Genomic DNA, 8,623 nt, shown 5'->3' on the forward strand with positions numbered 1-8,623 from the left:
CCAGGCTGGCTCGCGAGGGGCGGAGAGATCAAGGCGAGGGGCACCTCGCGAGGTCCCTGTGACGCAAGCCATGACGACCGAGGCCAGGTGGGCGCCAGCGCGCATAGTGTCCTCGTTTCCTCTTTGGTGCTAAAGAGGCAAGCACAGGCGAGGAGTCCCGAGGCATCAAGCAAAGGTTTCCATATCGGTGCAACAAGACCAAGACCAGCAGGACGGCAGGACGGAGGTCACCGTGGAGCCCAAGATGGCGTCACCACCAGAGCCTTTGGCAGGCGAAGACCACCTTTAGTCAGGATAACTTGTACTAGTTGTCTCCCTTCAAAGTTGGCCGTTGTTGGATCCCTTCCCGCCTAACATTTGGGGAGAGGACCAGGGCCTCTATAAATAGGACCAGACACCACAGTAGGAGGCAACGGATCTTGGGCTATTCAGATCATCCTCATCCACATAAGCTCACCAAGCACAAGAGCACCTCTCCTTAGGAGGCTGTTCTTCCCTTGTAACTATTCATCCTTAGCCCGAGAGGCAATCCACCACACCACACTGGAGTTGGGTATTACACCACATCAGTGCCCCGAACCAGTATAAACCTTGTGTCACTTTGTTCTGCGAGTTCAAAGCGCTAAGCCCTGAGATTGCGGTGAGGGCGAGAGCTAGAGGAAGGAGAGATCTTCGTGCGCACCCTAGAGTTCGAACCTCAAGGGTTTTGCCGGAACCCGGAATCCGACACCTTAGGACAAGGATTATGCTTCTTTTTTGTCGTCGTATTTGTCATCAACTATTACTGGCAAGTAATTGTTTCCTTTCTACCTCTTTTTTGCAAACAGGGTTGTCCATTTCACCTCGCTGCTATTGCGACCTTTTGGTGAACTGCACAAAGCACTTTTTTTCTTAAGAGTGTCTTGTGCAGTTCCGCTAAAATGTCACATGGGCAACGTTTTTACATTTCTGTGGGACTGCAGAAAGGGAGATTGGTTTTGCTACCCTCCTCATCCAACTTCGAGCCTAATCTTCTCCAACAATTAGTTAGTCTTAAAAGAGATTGCAGAGGTGATCGACTTCTATTTGTGTGTGTTATGTTTCATCATCTAGTTCCACTATTATTGTAATCACACTGACTGAATATCTTTGCAAACAGGGTTGATCAGCTCGATTTTAGTGGAACTGCACACAAAATGATCGGATTGTGATGTTCCTCCATACACCTCTTTCTTGGCTATAGAGCTGCGTGAAACTAGCTGCAAACCAGTGAACACCGTGGCCAGGAAATGGAGCCATGCCTACGAACAACATCGATCAATTATATATTTTTCTTTATTTGCACACCTTCTCACAACTTCGTCTTCAGTTGTGATGTGAATATTGGCGCTGATCTATGAATCATTGAGATATATTAGCATCCATGGTAGTTTAATTCGTATTTTATGGAATGTTGTAACGAGACAATCTTCAGGCAAGAGGACACATGAATCCTAAGTTGAAACCTTTTTTTGCTGCGGGATCCAAAGTTGAAACCTTCATAGCATTACAGTACAATTTCGTTATGCTGGAAAATTATGCGTACATATAAACAAATCCTAAAAGATTGATAGCAATGCCAGAAATCATTCAACTTTGTTTCGCCAACATGTTGGACATCCTTCATTCGGCTCCACCTGCCATGCACCAATATTGAGAGTGCACAAGTACATGGGAGATTCACCCCGGTCATTGCACCGCAGTAATAATGACTAGTGAGCAGTCAAAGCACAGAGCCCCACCTTCGCCATAGTAAGTTGCTCGGATGAAGCAACCATCATTTCACTCTTCGGAATCCGTTGGTACTCCAATATTCCCAGAGTAATAAGTTGCTCGGACAAAGCAACCATCACTTCACCTTTCCCACAGTAAGTACTACCTCCTTTTTTTATTCTAGAAATCACCACACGCGAATATTGGACGGTAGCAGCACATCATCAAGTGTACTAGCACTACTCAATTCAAAAATCGAAACCAACCAATGAACTACTAGATGGTGAGCATTTTGCTGTATCATGTACTCCGTCTGTCCATGTATATAGGGCCTAATGTGTTTTTCGAGACTAACAGTATAGGACATGCAAGTTGCTCAAAGCATATCGTCAGTTTCGTACGTGAAAGGATCTTCGAATGATATAATTTTCAAATTATATAAAATCTTATCAATAGTCAAAGGCAACCTCGAAGAATACATTAGGCCCTATATATACGTATGGATGAAGGGAGTAGTACTTTGAGAGAGACGAGAAGCGATACGGGCTGGTGGATTACTAGAGCTAGGTATCGCACGGAGGCTAAGAAATATGGTGATAGCATGAGGTGGGCCATGTATGATGTAAACTACAGTGGGCTGTTGTGTTTCGGAGGTCTACTAGATGTGGAGAAGATTGGGTTGATTTTATATCGCTGAATATATAAAATATATTAAGAGTCCAGAACGATCCATCGCGAGGTTCCTTGCTCCTTCTCAGGGAATTCCCCTTCTCGGTCGTTGGAAAGTGTTCTTCTTCGTTTTGCCGACACATGGAACATTCAGCATCCAGGCCCACGGGTCATGCAAGAACTTTGTAGGAAAACATCCAGCATCCAGGTCCACAGGTCCTACGTTTCTGTTTAGTCTGCATATAATATTTTGTCAAAGTCAAACTTTGTAAAGTTTGACCAACTTTGTAGGAGAGACTCACCAACGGTCAGGAACGCAGGTGGATTTTTCTCTTAATTCTTGAATGCAACATTTTAATGAAGCTTGAAATATGAACATGTCAATGGGAGGGAGTAGAAGCCTCATGCATGCATGCAACACTCACACGTACACATGCACGCACGCAACACTCACGCATCCATGCCGCACACAGCACACGATGCAACACACACGCTCACGCTCAAGTGCTCAACCTACTCCCTCCGTCTGTGAAAGACTGTACATATAGAGATTTACACAGTGACCAAGAGGAACGGAACTCCACATCATTTAGAGAAAGTACTCCCTCTGTTTCTTTTCTTTGTTTCGCACATCATTTAGAGCAAGTACTAGGATTCTTAAAATGCAGGAATGGGAAAAACAAAGGATTCGAGGGGCATGCCCACTTGAATCCCATAGTATCAACACTGAGTGTTTGATGCCACAAGAGAAAGAAAGGAAGTAAAAAAAGTTGGAGCGGATTCTATAGATTTCCAATGAAATGTCATAGTTGTACACGTGATTCCATACTATAGGTAAAAATTCCTATAGAATTCAATCCTATGAATCAAACGACTAATGTACTACTAAGGTCCACGGTTAAGGCGGCACAGGGTGGACGCGACCTCTAACTGCGTCCGCCATTGAAGCGGCGCACTGGCCGAGGGCGCTGCCCGCTGCACGCCCGGCTGAACGAGCCTCCTCGCCGCATTTAAACACCTACATTAAACCCCCGTGGAATCCGAGAAACCTAGTCTGCGTGGAAACCGGTTATTTTATGTAAATGTAATGAAATCCGGCCGTGTTTGCATGAATTTTTTTATTACGTACAATCTGGGTGGATTGCCCTAGTGGTCATCACACGTGAGCCAATCGATTCGCACCCTTCGAGCATGGTTAATAGTATAGCCAACAACCGGCTATATGAATTGGCCATGTCACTTATAGCCAATCTTATAGCCCACTCGTACAATAGTTAGTCATACTAGTATACTACATCATTAATATATGGCCCACATGTTTATCTCACAAAAGGTGTTGGAGCTCGTGCTATAGCCGGTTGTAAGTTTGTAGCCCGCTTCTCTTCTCTCTCATCCAACTAAGCAAAAATATACTCCCTCCTTTCCGGTTTATAGGGATTAATTTAAAAATCTCTTAAACCAAGGAAGATGATGCATGGTGGAATTAATTTCGTAGTTTGCAAAAGTACTTACTTAGTACTCTCGTTTTTCATAAAACAATATGTACACCGATGCATTAATTACACCACATGCATGCATGACCACTGAATGACCAAGAACTTCTACATGCATTGGTGAGTTTTTTCTTCATCCTTGCATGCAGTGATTTAATACACCTTGAAATCTGAACATATGATGGTAAGTAGTAGAATTGAAACTTATAAAATGGAAAAACAAACTTTTTGAGATGAGCCCTGTAAACCGGAAAGGAGGGAGTATTATTTAAATCCTTATAACCCGCCTACATCACCTTATTGTACTTGCTCTTCCACGCTCCATTTTGTCTTGTGTTACTTCCTCCGTCTAGCACGCTGACAAGTGGGCCCCATGCTCATTTATGCCAACGTGGTAGTCAATTATTTTGTTAGAGTAAGCTATCACACCCTTCCGGTGCCATGTCAACGAATCCACTAGAAACAAGTCTAGACTTGTTCAGTTCAACCGCCTCGCTAGGTGTTTGGAGAGGAATTGGCCGGCGCTAGGCGGTTCTATAGGTGGGCTGGCAGAAAAAATATGGGGAAACGCGGGAAGCAGCTAGATGAGGGAGGGAAGCTTCTACATTCGCGGGGGACGTGGCATTGACCATTGGGCGGCAACAGGCGGTCATCCGTGTACGCAATAAAGGATACGAAGAGGCATCCTATATCAGCAAGGACCAGCTTCCCTATTGATAACTCATCTAACAAAACTCCCAAGTTAACTGTGTTGAGGCTGGAGTAGTCATGAGATGGGTGACCTGATGGGAAGTGGACTCGATATTAACTAATTTGATGGGTCACTGTAAACCTCGAGGTCTTTGTTTTGTAATTTTCTACAATTTTTGTTTTTTAAATACATGTTAATTGAAGGTCTGTCGCGTTACTTTTTAATAATTTTTGTCATGTATGTGAAATTAACCTCGAGGTACTTGTTCTCAAATTAACCTCTGGGCCTTGAAGGAGTGCTGCAATGTGTTGGCGTCAATTACAAGATGAGCCACCAAGCTAGCAGTGGAGTTGCCAACATGCTCAAAGTGCACGCAACATTGAGTATAAAAGAAGCATGTCCAGGAAATTAATGCGTGCTTAGGTAGGCCCTTTGCTCCAAGAGCAAGTACTCTTTCAATTATACTATAACTAGGTGTCGCACGGGCTATAAGGATGAGGAGCAAGAAGCGACGGGCTGCTAGATATATTACTATAACTAGGTGTCGCGGCTATAAGGACAAGGAGCGAGAAGCGACGGGCTGCTGGATATACTATAACTAGCTAGGTGTCACACGGGGCTGAGGAATACGGTGGATGTGTGAGGTGGGCCATGTATGATGTGTTTCGGACTCTTTCGATTAAACATGGAGAGATTTGGTTGATTTTATATCATTGAATAATATAAAATATTAATATTATGTGTGCAGACGCTCCACGGCGAGGTTCCTTGCTCCTTCTCGGTCGTTGGGAATCTATGTTCTTCCACTCTTTTGTTTTAGACGTGAACTTTGTTCATCCTTTTGCCAACACGCGGGACATCTAGCATCAAGGTGCACGTGTCATGCAATAAAATGGAGATAAGGAGCGCGTAAGTGAGTCGTGCACTTCGATGGCACGTACTACGCACTATTTTTTTGATGGCACGTGAATCGTGCACATACTCAATGACGGAGCACGGGATGGTAGCCATGGACATGGTCGGCCCTTTTTGGATAGAGTAATAAATAACTTTGATGTGTCCCATCAACTCATAGAATGACGAGAAGCTTGCTTACTATGCCTTCTCCCTTGCACACACGCGCGCGGTGGCTCGCAGCAGGAGGAGAAGCTTTTGCTTTATACAAGCGGTGGACGTGCAATAGTTCATTCGGTGTCAGATTGCCAGAAGTCTATAATACTGTAGTACCATCATCATTGTTCGACTTTCGGAAGAGGCGAAGAGCCAAGCACAAGGTCACCTACTAAGAGCAAGCACAAACGTAGGCGGGCTGTAAGACTTTAAATATTGTATTTTTGATGAGTTGGAGGAGAGAGAAGAGAAGCAGGCCACTAATTAACATCCGGCTATAGCACGTGCTCCTAGGCACTTTGTGAGGGAGGAAGGTGGGCCATGTATCAATAAAGTAGTACAAATTTATATGCATCTATTGTACTTACCATCTATAAGGCTGGCTATAGATGATGTGGCAAGATCATATAGCCAGCAGCTGGCTATACTAGTAACCATGCTCTAACCTTTAGTAGGAGTACAATACACTATAGCCAAAGCTGGGCCACCTTTTTAGAGCATGGTTAATTAATACAGGCGGCTCTTGCAACGGCACATCATTTAGAGCAAGTACTCTCTTCGTTTCTTTTCTTTCATTCGTAGGAACTTAATATGCAGGAATAGGAAAAATAAAGGATTGGAGTGGCATGTCCACTTGAATCCCATACTAGCATTAACACAATGTTTGACACAGGAAAAACAAAGGAAGTGAAAAAAAGTTGGAGTGGATGCTAGATTGCGAATTAACACATGATTTCATAGGAAAAATTCCTATAGCATTCTATCCTATGAATCAAACGACCAATGTAGGAAACTTAAGAGGGGGGGTCTCTCAAACAGTGTTCCTCGGCGCGCACCTAGCATCACGGGTCGAACTTTGGAGTCATTCATCTGGTACACGTGGCATCTTGGATCTGGACACAAGGTGACGTACACCGTCAAGGTCCATTGGCTAGTCATAGTGGGGACTAACTTAGACTAGTGTCATGCATATGACACTAGCCTATGTTACTACGTTAATAGTGCAAGTAACAAAGAAGTAGTAACATATAGATGATTGCATTTATTAACTTATAGACTCATTTATTCTTGGGAAAGGCTATGTTATAGTAACATACTATTATGTTACTCTAAGCACCTCTCTTTTCATTAATTACTTGCCACATACGAAAATTTGCATTGAGGTGTGTTATGTTACTAGCTATGTTACTCCCACTATGACCACCCTTAGGATAATGTTGTGCTCAAAGCCGGACGTACACGGTCAAGGTCCCGGTCAAGGGGGTCAGGGCGGACGCGACCTCTCACTTTGTCCGCCATTGAAGCAGCCTACCGGCCGAGGGCGCCGCCCACTGCACTCCTAGCTGTTCCTACCTCATTGCCGCATTCAAACACCTACATTTAAACACACGTGGAATGCGAGAAACCAACTTCGGCCACACGCCCGTTCAGGAGCGAGACGCCGGCTAAGCTCCTCCTTCCACCATTTTCTCCACTCTTTCGGCTGCATCCGACGAGCAGGAAGAGCAGTTCTCCGGCATAAAAGCCGTCTGGGTGGCCCGCCGAGCCCGGCAGTTACGAGCGAGGCAGCTCGCTGCTCCACCTACCTCGCCTAGCCCGATGGAGCGAGTTGCTGCCCTAAGCCAGCGCCTGGTTTGATACGTCTCCAATGTATTTATAATTTTTTATTGTTCCATGCTATTACATTATCTGTTTAGGATGTTTTATATGCATTAATATGCTATTTTCTATTATTTTTGGGACTAACCTACTAACCCAGAGCCCAGTGCCAGTTCCTGTTTTTTCCCTGTTTTTGAGTTTCGCAGAAAAGGAATACCAAATGGAGTCCAAACGGAATAAAACCTTTGCGATGATTTTTCTTGGACCAGAAGACAATCAGGAGACTTGGAGATGAAGTCGGAGGAGCCAGGAGGCGGCCACAAGGACGAAGGGCGCGCCCCAACCTTGTGGGCCCCTCGTGCACCTCCTGACCTAATTCTTTCGCCTATATATATATTCTCATATATCCCCAAACCACCAGAGGCATTCACGAAAACACTTTTCCACCGCTGCAACCTTCTTTACCCATGAGATCCCATCTAGGGACCTTTTCCGGCAACTGCCGGAGGGGGATTCGATCATGGGGGGCTTCTACATCAACTCTATTGCCCTTCCAATGAAGCGTGAGTAGTTTACCACAGACCTACGGGTCCATAGCTAGTAGCTAGATGGCTTCTTCTCTATCTTTGATTCTCAATACCATGTTCTCCTCGATGTTCTTGGAGATCTATTTGATGTAATACTTTTTTGCGGTGTGTTTGCTGAGATCCGATGAATTGTGGATTTATGATCAGCTTATTTATGAATATTATTTGAATCTTCTCTGAATTATTTTATGCATGATTTGATATCTTTGTAATTCTCTTCGAACTATCGGTTTGGTTTGGCCAACTAGATTGGTTTTTCTTGCAATGGGAGAAGTGCTTAGCTTTGGGTTCAATCTTGTGGTGTCCTTTCCCAGTGACAGTATGGGCAGCAAGGCACATATTGTGTTGCCATCGAGGATAAAAAGATGGGGTTTTCATCATATTGCTTGAGTTAATTCCTCTACACCATGTCATCTTACTTAATGCATTACTTTGTTCTTTATGAATTTAATACTCTAGATGCAGCTGGATAGCGGTCGATGTGTGGAGTAATAGTAGTAGATGCAGAATCGTTTCGGTCTACTTGACACAGACGTGATGCCTATATTCATGATAATTGCCTTAGATATCATGATAACTTTGCGCTTTTCTATCAATTGCTCGGCAGTAACTTGTTCACCCACCGTATTATTTTCTATCTTGAAAGAAGCCTCTAGTGAAACCTATGGCCCCCGGGTCTATTTTCCATCATACAAGCTTCCGATCTACAATATTAGTTTCCGATCTACTATTTTGCAATCTTT

At 44.2% G+C, this 8,623-nt stretch overlaps 1 long non-coding RNA gene across 1 annotated transcript; it reads left to right on the plus strand.

Annotated features, from left to right (window-relative positions):
• Positions 1 to 779: 779 nt before the first annotated feature.
• On the plus strand, positions 780 to 1,391 carry LOC141025367 (uncharacterized). The gene is made up of 2 exons (XR_012186845.1): positions 780 to 1,050; positions 1,139 to 1,391. It is a non-coding gene; the product is annotated as an uncharacterized lncRNA (long non-coding RNA).
• Positions 1,392 to 8,623: the final 7,232 nt, after the last annotated feature.

The sequence above is a fragment of the Aegilops tauschii genome, chromosome 6 (genome assembly GCF_002575655.3).
Source record: "Aegilops tauschii subsp. strangulata cultivar AL8/78 chromosome 6, Aet v6.0, whole genome shotgun sequence".
Taxonomy (NCBI): domain Eukaryota; kingdom Viridiplantae; phylum Streptophyta; class Magnoliopsida; order Poales; family Poaceae; genus Aegilops; species Aegilops tauschii.